The sequence below is a fragment of the Diadema antillarum genome, unplaced genomic scaffold (assembly GCF_040938485.1).
Source record: "Diadema antillarum isolate AM-2024a unplaced genomic scaffold, OU_Dant_1.0 seq00000248_RagTag, whole genome shotgun sequence".
Classification (NCBI taxonomy): Eukaryota; Metazoa; Echinodermata; class Echinoidea; order Diadematoida; family Diadematidae; genus Diadema; species Diadema antillarum.
Window position 1 is genome coordinate 1,468,741 of NW_027271292.1, and position 13,558 is coordinate 1,482,298.

Consider the following 13,558-nt stretch of genomic DNA (forward strand, 5'->3'; position numbering starts at 1 on the left):
TAGCAGATGTCTTCTATGAATCCAGTCAGATGGGGCGAATACGAGTGGAGGGCAATGTACTTTATCCATGCACCATTCATCATTGCAGATAAGAACTTGACAGTCTATATTTTGTTATATTAAATAGATACATTTTGCGCATGCGCAGTTAAGTTTGTAAACTTGTGCACCAATAGTCACGACCTCTGAAATGTATTATACGGTGGATTCAAAATGCCTTGCATCTTGAAAAATATGTTTCGTTAATTATGCACGAGTACCGTATGCTATATAGGCGGAATGTTTCAAAAGTATGGACCAAATTTGTTTTGAATTCGAACACCTCTCAATGATAGCGTGGAACAAAGCAACAGCATTTCATCTCCAAGCATAAAGAAATAGATTTGGGATTAATCATTTCCAACATCATGTTAATGATACCACAGTCGTTCTAGACATCCAGCAACGTTCGATGACGTGTGCATCTATTGGTTATATGACAAGCAAAAGCTGAAATGTTCTCTGAATTGATTATCCTCGTCCAAGTCGACGTTTCCCGTGAGCTCCTACGTTATAGATATATTCTGAAGAAAGTGGGATACAATTTTGTATAAGTTTAGATGATGAGAACTATTAACGACAGCTTTAAACAAGTCCACTTCTAACCTTTTCTTTCAAACGCGTTGTACAGCCAGTGTCAGTTAGCTTGGATGCGTTGGACCAGTTATAACTAGAGTTCCTTCATGAAAGGACTCTAGTTATAACAACAAAAGCACACACCATTATAATGTGTATTTGCGAAGGTCATTCCTGTTTTTAAGCGGGCTGTTATTACAGACACTGAATTAGGTCAAGGCTTCCACGCTCTTATAAACACAAATTTTAGGTTTTTCTTTCCACTTTCTTGACTTTGCCGTCTATGTTCCCTTTGGCCTTGGCATAGTTTGATTTTGTATCCATTATTAGTCTTTATAGTGCTTGTACCTTTGTCGTAACCTAGTAACCGTGTGTGTGTTTGTTTGTTTGTGTGTGTTTGCGTAGGCCCTATAGTGTATGTGTGTCAAAATGTATAAAGATTGACATATTTCTGTACAATGTTTGTGTATAATGTTGTTTATCTTCGTACAATGCTTTGATTTGTTTTGTTTTTGTGAATGTGAATTTTGCGGCACTGAACGAAATTCGAATAAAGTACTCAAAAAGGTGTGCGTACTGTGTGTGTCTGTGTGTGTTGCGTGTGTTTTTCCTGATCGCTCCAAATACTAGCTGCATTCAAAAGTTTAGGATTTTTCAGTCCGTGGTTTCAGAAGGCAGAATCATCATTCAATTGATCGTTTTCAAAGAGACTGCTTTAAACAGCATTTTCCTCAAGTTACACTTATTTTCTTGCAATTAAGAATTATGGTAGAATTTCCTAGCAATCCACTATTTAGAAGAGAGACTTCTTCATGCAAAGCCAACCAACATAATATCGTGGAAAACTTGCCTTAAATATTAACTCGTTGAGAAAAAGTGTGCAGGAAATAGAGCGATGTGATTATCATTGAAATTGGAAATGCAACCAAAATTTCAGAATTTCTCATGTTTTTGTTTGTTTGTTTTTACGAAATAAATATGTGGTACTATCTCATATGCAAATGTGACTTGAGGCGCAGATGTCATTTCGTCGCAACCGGCCTGCCTAGAGTTAATACCCAGAAAAATGATAATAATTATGGTAACGATTAGCAACTATAACATTTCCCCAAAATAAGAAGTCATGATTGCCATGATGTCGCAATTCTAACATGAGCCGAAGGAAATAACTTCTTCGATTTAAATTCATTGGTAGTATACAAGATTGTATTGAGAAAAATATAAATTCAAAGATGCACACACCAATACATTTATATAGACGCTTCTACAGGTCATTGCAACTCGATATGAAGTTCGTCACGCCCATCAGTCCGGAATGTTCATTGGAGTGTGTCCAGTACCTGAGCAAAGTCTGGACGAGTGACGGGAATGATAAATGCAAATTTGTTCAAAGTCACATGATAAGAAAGGAACATGACGTCGTTTGATTGTATTTCAGTCTGTGGGTGTGTGTGACTGCGTGAGTGTATGTGAGGGAGAGAGAGAGAGAGATAGAGAAAGGCAGTCAAAGATAGTTATTGGAGAGGGAAAGAAAGTAAGAGAAAAGGGACAATGATCAGAGAGCGACATAGATCAGAAAGACAACAGATCAGGAAGAAGCAGGTTTCAGAAACGCAAAGAGAGGGTGATGGAGAGAGAGAAAGAAATAAAGAAAGAAAGAAAGAAAGAAAGAGATTTGGCTGAGAGGGAGAGACGGATAGGGAGGGACTTTCATAGTAGTAGTAGAAGTAGTAGTAGCAGTAGTAGTAATGGTGGTGGTAGTGGTGGTGGTGGTGGTGATAGTATAAGTATAAGTATAAGTATAAGTATAAGTATAAGTATAAGTATAAGTATAAGTATAAGTAGTATAGCTATTATAAAATGGGCTTTAGAATCTCTGCAATCTGATTGGCCAATTGTCACGCATTGATTTTTACTGATCCACACTTAGCCATGCCTCCGGTAAAATCCGAACGCATGACTCAAGTCTTGTATAGTGTTGTATAGGTGTACCGGACGCATGATGAGGAAAATGGTTTTATTTCATGAATTTATGGGCCCATTTTATAACACAAATGATGCACAGGCCTATTTCGTGGATCAGTGAGAATTGGAAGACAGCGAGTGGGTTTAAACAGTTTCAAAGTTAAACTTGCACATCCAATTCTCACCGATCCACTCTGTGCTGTGCATCATTTGTATAGGCTAGTAGTAGTAGTAGTAGTAGTGCAAAGAGGTGGCGGTGGTGATGTGGTAGTGGTAGTAGTATAGCAGTAGTGGCGGTAGACGTAGTAGTGGTGGTGGTGGTGGTAGAAGAAGAAGAAGAAGTACACTCTAAAAAAACCCGAGTCAGAACTGACCCGGAACTGGGTCCGTTGGGGTCATACACCATTCCGGGTAACAAATGACTTGGAATTTGGTCATGAAGACTCCGAATGGGGTCACCCTATGACCCAATGCATGACTCTGAATGGGTCATATCTGACCCCATTCCTCGTCATTTCTGACCCGGAACGGTGTGTGACCCCAACGGACCCAGTTCCGGGTCAGTTCTGACTCGGATGTTTTAAGAGTGTAGTAGCAGTAGTAGTAGTAGTAATAGTAGTAGTAGTAATAGTAGTAGTAGTATAGTAGTAGTAGTCGTAGTAGTAGTAGTAGTAGTAGTATAGTAGTAGTAGTAGTAGTAGTAGTATAGTATTAGTAGTAGTAGTAGAAGTAGTAGTAGTATAGTAGTAGTAGTAGTAGTAGTAGTATAGTAGTAGTAGTAGTAGTAGTATAGTAGTAGTAGTAGTAGTAGTAGTAGTAGTAGTATAGTAGTAGTAGTAGCAGCTGCAGCAGCAGTATAATAGTAGTAGAAAAAAAAGTGGTGTTTTAGTAATGACACCAGCAGAAGATAATATCGTTGAACAAGAAGCAGCAACACCAAATGGCAGGAGTAGAACACAAGTATTTTATACGGCATAGCTTTATCAGTTCTTTATGTTTTCATACGCAATGTAAAACATGACGTCTCTCTTATACACCACTTCTTTCGTGTATATATATATATATATATATATATGTGTGTGTGTGTGTGTGTGTGTGTGTAAAAATGGGTCTGATATCGAATGAAATTCAAATAAAGAATATCATAAAACAAAAAAGTGTGCGTGTGTGTGTGAGTATGTGAGTGGGGGGCATGGGCGTAAATCCCGGGGGGATGGGGGGGGGGGATATATCCCCGTATATCCCCCCCCCTCCTGAAATGGAGGAGGGGGGGATGGTCTGTACAATCATCCCCCCCCCCCCTGAAATTTGAGGGAAAAAATGGAGGAAGCAGAAATGTGATACTATTAATTTTGGCATATTGCATGACGTTCGTACGCCCGCCTCCAGACAGGTAACAGAGCTGAACAGTCTTGTAGGATAATGTATACATAATTTTCTCAAGCGCTCGCTCGCTTCGCTCGCTCGCAAAGACAGTAATATCGACATAAGGTATAGCCCAGACGTTGACAACGTCAAATAGATAGGCCTATACATGTAAACATGTAAATCCAAAATTTTACCGAAAGTGTGCACCAGATCGCTTAATTTCAGGTCTGAAAATGCAAAATCTTCCTCGTCTGAGAGGGGGGTATCCCCTCCCCCTCCCACACCCTCCCCCACTCGGTCGCTCCGCTCCCTCGCACAGATATTCCAACTCCAAGTCCCTCCCCCACCCACCATCATTACAGAACGATGCCCCTGGGATGATTGCTTTATTGACTTAAATCAAGAAAATAGAAAAATAAAATACCTACAGGAAGATAATACCGGTACGCTATTACATACAAAGAAATGGAGATCCATATTACCATTTTATTGAATATATTTGGGCATTATTCAGGGCTATGCTACGTTTTTAAAGGGGGGGGGGGGGTCAAAATCACCTGTCAGTCAAGAAGAAAGAAAATAAAAAGATAAGAGAAACAAAAACAAAAAGTCTTCATATTTTTGCTGCCACTTCCCTCATACTTTATATTTCATGCAAAACAGTGGTACAGTCGATCCCTGTTAAGTGTGTGTGTGTGTGTGTGGGTGGGGGGGGGTTGCCAAGCTTTCCCCCCCCCCCCCCCCATCCACTGGTAAAAAAAAAAATAAAAAACTTACCAAAATGGTAATTCAAGTGTTAGCAAACTGCTTTTGAAATCGACATGAAAGGGGGATCAAGAAATAAGATATTTTTCTAAGATTTCTTTTAACCATAATCAAAGAGGTATATATAGCGCGAAACATTGTTCGAAAAGTCCGGAGCCGACAAAATATTGCGATTCAGCGTGATTCCTGGTTGGCATTCTGAATATAAGCAAGATGTGCGCAGTGTACTCAGAACATCCGAACGGCAAAAAGAGTCGCTGCAACGTTGCGCAATGTGATGTAGAATGTACACCTTTGTACCTTACGCTTCGTTATATCAAAGCTAGATCATTAATGATTTTGCAGTGTTGCTTTACATGCTAGTCTATATCAAAATGCCTTGCATTGCCAATAATAAGACTTGACCTGGGCTATTTCCTAACTTTTTCATGTATATAAAACACACACACACACACACACACACACACACACACACACACACACACACAAACACAAACAATAATATTAGAGGATGTTCTAAAGTGCAGATTTTGGATATCTTTCCCCCATTATTGGTCACTTCGACGCCCCCTCGCTGGTCATACCTCCCCAAATCATGAACATAAACCGACACCCTTGACTACCAGTGGCGGACCCGCCCCACCCCCCTTAATTTCCAAAGCGTAAAAATATAGCTACAAAAGGCAGTTTTTGGACTGCAAAATGTCAAAATTTTCAAGCTCGCTCGCTTCGCTCGATCGCATTTAATCGCTATGCCATTCTCCTGATGTTGCTGCCAGTAATTGCCAGCAGTTGCGCCCGGTGCGCCCCCTTATTCCAAAGTATAGCTACAAACGGCAGTTTTGAGACTGAAAGATGTCAAAATTGTCAAGCTCGCTCGCTCCGCTCGCTCCCATTTAATCGTTATGCTATTCTCCTGATGTCACTGCCAGTTATTGACAGCAGTTGCGCCCGTTGCACCCCCCCCCTTAATTTTTAAAGTGAAAAAATATAGCTACACAAAAGGAGGTAAACGGCAGATTCTGGACTGTAAAATGTCAAAATTTTCAAGCTCACTCGCTGCACTCGCTCGCATATAATCGTTATGTCATTCTCCTAATGTTGCTGCCAGTAATTGCCAGCAGTTGCACCCGGTGCCCCCCCCCCCCCATAATTTTCAAAGCGAAAAAATATAGCTATAACCCGCAGTTTTTGGACTGTAAAATGTCAAAATTTTCAAGGTCGCTCGCTTCGCTCGCATATAATCGTTATGTCATTCTCCTGATGTCGCTGCCAGTAATTGTCAGCAGTTGCGTCCGGTGCCCCCCCCCCCTAATTTCCAAAGCGAAAAAAATATAGCTACACAAACGGAAGTTTGGGGACACTAAAATGTCAAAATCTTCATGCTCGCTCGCTTCGCTCGCTCGCATTGATCGTGATGCCATTCTCCCGATGTTGCTGCCAGTAATTGCAAGCAGTTGCGCCCGGTGCGCCCCCCCCCCTTAATTTCCAAAGCGAAGAAATATATATCTACAAAAGGTAGTTTTGGGGCTATAAAATGTCAAAATTTTGAAGCTCGCTCGAATTTAATCGTTATGCCATTCTCCTGATGTTGCTGCCAGTAATTGTCAGCAGCAGTTGCGCCCGGTGCGTCCCCCCCCCCTTCATTTCCAACGCGAAAAAATATAGCTACAACCGGCAGTTTTGGGACTGTAAAATGTCAAAATTTTCAAGCTCGCTCGCTTCGCTCGCTCGCATATAATCGTTATGTCATTCTCCTGATGTCGCTGCCAGTAATTGCCAGCAGTAATAATTGCGCCCGGTGCGCCCCCCTTAATTTCCAAAGCGAAAAAATATAGCTACAACCGGCAGTTTTGGAACTGTTAAATGTCAAAATTTTCAAGCTCGTTCGCATACAATCGTTATGTCATTCTCCTGATGTCGCTGCCAGTAATTGCCAGCAGTTGCGTCCGATGCGCCCCCTTAATTTCCAAAGCGAAAAAATGTAGCTACAAACGGCAGTTTGGGGACTGTAAAATGTCAAAATTTTCACGCTCGCTCGCATTAATTGTTATGCAATTTTCCTGATGTTGCTGCCAGTAATTTGTCGTTTCACACCGTCATTCCATAATCCATAAGGAAAAAAATGACTGCGCAGTGGAATGTATCACATTTCGTTATGTATTGCAGTCTCCATTACAGTTTCCAGACTGACAGCACACGCACATACGCGCACACACACATACACACGCACGCACGCACAAGCATGCATACACACCCTCAAAATTACTTTTCCAAGAGGTGCCCCCCACCCATGTCTTGACCAACCCGCCACGGTACGTCACTGGCTGCACCCGTTCGGTTATGGGCTTGTAATTGTGGTGATAGTGACTATCCCCGATCATCCCCCCCCCCCACTCCTCAGCACGGATTTACGCCGTTGGTGGGGGTGGGGATGGGAGGGGGGGGGGGTGTTGGATCCAATGTGGGCATGTCTTGATGGATAACGACACGGTTCTCTTTCAGTTAGTCCCAAACACATAATGATATGGCGTCATCGGTCAATGCGATCCGTTATTTGTCCTACGAAGGATGCACACACACACACACACACACACACACACACACACACAAAATAATAAAAACTTCTGCATCATCATCATCATAAACACCGATAAATTGATACCTCATATACTGCACGGCAAACGCTCACCCTTTGTGTATGACACTCTTTCTTTCATACTCTGCTATACTGTACAGACATATCTATAGAATAGCGTCGGGATCGTGTGACAATGGCACAACATTGTCCCTGGTCCCTCCTATTATTGTTGAATGAATATTTGAAGGTCTGCGGAATAATCATATTTACTTATCAATATATACATGAGGTGTTATAGAGGTGTAAAAAGGGTACGTAAGTTTCCTCACATTGTTATGAGCATGTCACGCTTATTGCGAACAACATAGTAAAATAAGCAGTGGTATTCTGTAAACAGGCTGACAAGCAGAACAGCATAAAGTGTATATCAACAACAAAAACAACAGACAACAAGAGAGAAGCACATCAGATCTACTTCTGCAACAATCGCAGGATTCTGAACCAAAGCTTAAAACACGACACATTGTTCATGGAGTAAATCCTGAAATCGGCAGAAATTCGGGGAATGTATGTTTCCCATCAACAATTTGATATTAATGTTTCTGAATGTATGAAAGCTGAAAAGACCCTTGCTCTAGCGCAAATACTTCTCATTGGCTGAAAGACAGAGAGACGAAGAAACAGGAAGACTTAAACTACACGAGAGCCCACCCTTCACTGGACATGAATTCTGCCTCTAGTTGTCGTGGCAACGCGTCTATCATGCAATTTATTTAAAAAAATCAACAAAATTGCAAGAGGTCTTCAGGAGATTCTTCCCGTCGAAGTGGGGGAGGGGATATCATTGATCCTTCACCACCCCGGCCCTCAGCACCCCAGCTTCCCCTATGACTGAAAATGTTCCACGGCCCCTGTAAGCTACGTGTAAATACTATGTAATCTTTGATGGACCTAGGCCTTCTTCTTTCAATAGACAGACTCATTATTTTATGACAAATAAACAGTGCCAACCGAACCTCGATAAGAATGTGCTACACTGACTTCCGCCCGGATGCCCGTCAATGGTTTAGAGGAAATGAACTCGAGATTTTACAATGGGATTGTTTCACTGCGGACGTCAAGGAACGATCGCTCACCGATTACTGGAATTTTGGCGGACATCATGATAAGTACTCAGGATACAGGATCAATTGGAGGAAAAGTTGTTTTTGCATAATCAATGTGCATATGAGTGTGTGCGTGTGTATGTCCACGTCTACGAGCGTGTAAGTGTGTGAGAAAGAAAGAGAGAAAGAGATAGAGATAAAGAACGTGAGGAAGAAAACATGACAGGTTATACAGAGCGTGAAAGATGAGTGCCCATGAACGCGTTTCCACAATCCTGTCGAAATGACATAATATTCATTATTTATGCATGATAGGTTTGGTTTGCCGTATACATTTTACCTTGTAATACTTGAGTAGGTTCCTTGAAGCACGTTACATTGCCAAATACACAAAACAAACACACATAGACAGATTCATAGAGCTCGCGTGCAGATGCTTATTACCACGGCATGTCAAAAGAAAGGCAATCCCATTTGACATTGTGCTTTGGCTGCCATGTTTTTTTGTTTTTTTTTTCTTCTGCTCTCCTGAATATTTGACATTTTGTAGGTACGAGGTCTTGTCGCCGTATAGCGACTTTGGGGTTAGACCCACATAAAAATGAAGACAATACATATCCTCAAACAACAACAACAACAACAACAACAACAACCACCACGGACGTCTTTCTGGAGGTGAGAATGAAGGAATAAATGGGCCTTGGGGAGGGCATGGGGGTGATGGGTGGAGTTGGTCATTGGTATCGCTTGGGTCTTCAGTCCTATTGACATTAGCAACAAAACGGCACTCATCAACATAATCAAGCACGCAGTCTTCAATCATTTCAACACCTTTGTCAGCCCGTACTGCTAGTATGCAAACAAGGGGACCAATCCTTCCTTCTGGATGTGAACTCCGAAACTCTGGAGTAAAATATACCATTTGAAGAATATTATTACAAACATGTCCTCTGTTAGCACTTCTAAAAGATATTAAAATAATCACTTGGTGTCACATTTTTCATCAAATACGTCTTCTGTTACATTTATATATTTGTGAGATGATGATTGGTGTCATGTGCAATATCGCATGTCACCTGAATTTATTTTGTAAATCTATGTTGTTCCACCAATAAGTTAGATATGGATGTATACTTTCAGCACAGTAAGGAACACATATCAGTGTACCACTGACGCCCATATTGACGTTGTACGTGTTAGTTTTAACGACATGAGGGAGATGAGTCACCTCATACCATATATGTATGTCACGTAGAGATTTATGCTTCTTTGCTTTCTCCTGACTACGGTCTTGAAATATCGCTGAATTACTCTGTTTTTGAGAAGTGATTTATAAGGTATGACCAAATATCACCAAGTCATTTTCCGTTTACTAAAGTAGTGAAATGGATTATTCTATCACTACTTTGTTCGAATACGTCGAATAAGATGAATCCTGCAGTTTGTAGATTTTCATTTTAAGTTGATTAAATTCACTCCTGTATTTTTCATAGCTTTGTATTTACGCGGTATCAAAGAGTCTTGTAGCATGCGGTTAACTAATGCCTTTAAATTTAGTATTAAGAAGTTTTGTAGCATATTTCGAGGATGATATTAAGATTACCAATGCCCCCATGGACCTCAGGTAATGTTTGCAGATGCCGGACTGTACCAGCTGTATAGGATGACAAACTGTAAACAAAATGACAATAGCCATAACTTGCAAACTTGCATTGTAATCCAGTGCGAGAACTAGACAGTAGATTTTTTTTTTTTCAGTGATCAGTTCAAATAATATTTGCTGAACTTTGCACTTTGAAGACTTACTCAATAGAGACTTTCTCTCTCTTTCTTTCATTATCCACCCCCTTCTCATTTTTCCATCCATTTCTGTGTTCATCTGCACACACTAACCTCGTAGAATGTCTGACGACTGCTATTGTTCTCACATGTTCCTTGGCTTTACGTCAGTTATTCGAACCACTATTTCTGAGTCAGAACGTATACAGTAGGCTTTACGATGTTGCACCATGCACAAACTATGATGGCCCATGGATCACCCCTCCACCAGAGTTCAGTTTGCCCTTCTACCATTAACTATCTCTGTTTGTTTTCGCTGCAAGTCGTAGAATTATGGTATTCTTTCCGTATGAAACTTTAAAAAAACCTCCCTAAAGGGATTGCCCACAATCCGAGTATTCACAAAATTTACTAGTTTTGCTTTTCATGTGGATTTCTTTTTTCCATATGCAGTGTAAACAGTGTAATTTTAATGGCTTACTATGTCTTATGCCTCAGTCACATAGACATCCCGGATCACCCCGGACCACCCCGGATCTGATCCGGGGAGAGATCCGTGTTGACGCCGGGGGGCCAACACGGCAACTTTTGGAGGTCAAAAACATCCGGCGTCATCCGGGGATTGCCGTGTTGGCAGATCAATCCGGGTTGGTCCGTGTGGCTGCCGTGTAGCTGCCGTGTTGATCCGTGTAGATGCCGTGTTTGTCCGTGTAGACGCCGCGCTCTTCCGGCCTTATCCGTGTAGCTGCCGTGTTGATACCGTGTGTACAGTCATACCAAAATCCCGGATCTCCCCGGACGTCCCCGGATCTCCCCGGATCACCGTGTAAATCCTTGAGCATCCGTGTTTATATGTGACTGGGGCATTAGTTCATTTACCAAAAGATAAAAACAAAATTATTGTGATAGTATTATGCATATTATTGAAATTTGTGTGATTTGAAATTTTTTACTCATGTAAGCGTTATGAATTGTTTTACTTTACATGGAAATAAAATCAGTTGAATTAAACTGAATTGACTTGAATCAGCGTTGTCAACACAACAATGCCGCTCTCCCACAGAATCCATAAAGACAGTAGGCATACATATTAAAACAAACAAACGAATAAACAAAGAATATTGTTTTACACTGAGGATACAATACGAAAATAGACAGTTCAACAAACTCAGAGGTGATTCTAATAAATGGATTCATTTATGCACTTATGGTGATTAAGAATCAAAGTACCAATCAAGAGTGAGATGTTTCGAAAAATCCTATATGTGGTTATACTATACCCCCAAATAAGCATTAAAAAAAGAACATGGATACATTCTAACCATTATTATTCATTGTGATTAGTTTTCGAGCTAACCGGGGTGGATAACATAGTGCTTGTCCACACTTCGGAAACGAATATTTCCTGTACTCTACACCACAATTACCGCTTCTGGTCTTATCGCCCTTGTTACATCCTTCACAATAATAATAGTTTAAAGAATCAAATAGCTGATACACTTTCCTGTCTTTTTGGTCCAGATAAACCCTCTTCATTAATCCATACTCGTACTGAATATCAACTACGTATTCACAGCTTGATTTTTGCTTTTGAAGAGACAAGAGGTAATGTGACAAGTTTATTTGATCATTATTATATCATCACTCTTTATGTTACGCGTGTATAGCAAATAAATATAATAATGCCATTAGTAGCCGCGCCCTTTTCAAACACTCTTGCCATTGCATTGTTTGCAGGTATTAATTTGACATTAGCAGCTTAGTTCTATATGTCTTGTTTCAGGGGTAAGAAAGTACAGTAAAGGGAGTCAGTAATCAAAGGCAGGTGACTCACTGATATGAAGCCTTAATGGGTGTCTTGTTGCCCTAGAACAGCAACTGCATGTGGAGGAAATATGCAATGCAAACAGTGATTTCAAGGTATAGTCAAAGAATCGATGACAATCACCTATGACGAAGGATCATGGAAGGAAGGAACGTCTTCCTTGACTTTCCATTTTCGATCTGGTTCGGATGCAAGAAGGAAAACGGATCACGGAGGTTTATAAATAAGATAAACATCTAGAACGAAAATGTCGCATTTTATGTCACTCGGATTTCAAGGACCAGATCATAGCTACTGGGTTCATTCATTGGTAGGGAGTAAGTAGTTTGCAACCCATTGAGGGGGTATAAAAAGTAGATTTACATGGTTTTAAAGTCTATATAGATCAAAACCCTGTTCAACTTGCCTTAAAGGGATGGTATACTGTGTCGGTTAAGATGGGGCTTAAGGTTTCCAACGTTTCTTGATATGATTTTTTGAGATAATGAGACACCTCTTATATAATTATATATAGCATGAAAAAGCACATGATTCAAGAGGAATTCAACATTTATTTGATGAAAATTGGTTTTGAAATGGCTGAGATATCCAAAACATAGTGATCCTAATAAAAGATGGGACAAACCTTTTACGACGAACGCTTTGCTTTACTTTGTTTTTGGATATCTCAGCCATTTTAAAACCAATTTCAATAAAATAACTCTGAATTTCTTTTAGAGCTGTATGCTCTTGAAGAACCATGTTAACATTACATAAAGTGGTTTCAAAGAATCTCTCAAAGTGTTAAAAGATGAATGCTCACCTCAACCAATACTATCCATCCCTTCAATGGGCAAAAGGAAACGATACAAACAGAACGCGTTAATCAGAAGTTGACAAAAGGGTAACGAAAACCATTATTATGTCTTCAGGAAACAGATACAGATTCCATTCACAGACGCAAATCAGATGTTTATGTCTCACGGGTGTCCCACTGACTCGCGTACACATTTTGACTGATATATTTTCTGGAATAAATTAACAAAACAAAAATATTATGCCTCCCTCTACATCAATGATTGTAGCAATTTGTTTGATTGACTTCGTACGTGGGCAACATTTAGTGTCTAGTTGGATACATATTCAGAGCAGGGAGGTAGGAGAGAGACGCTTTGGTATCTCACTTCTACGACCCTTTTGGGATTTAGAGTTCGATTACAACCCATTCATGAACATCCAACAAAGTACTAGTATCCAACCAGGGAGGTGGGAGAGAGACCCTACGGTGATTCAAGAATCATATGCTTGCCTCATATAAACTGTAAAATAAATGAAACCCCATCAACCTGTTCCACTGATTATAGCTATCTGCAGAGTGCCGATTTCAATGGAATATAAGATATGGATCAAGGCCTTTTTCAGCGTAGTGATATTGAATGTATAACATTGGTATGCAGAATGGAAATGTGAACTACTGTAGGTTGTTGGTTTCAGTGTAATTCACACGGTGATTTCACGTGGTTTCTTGCTTGGTGGTCTCTTTTAGAGTCCTGAGGCTATTCGCACATAGAATGA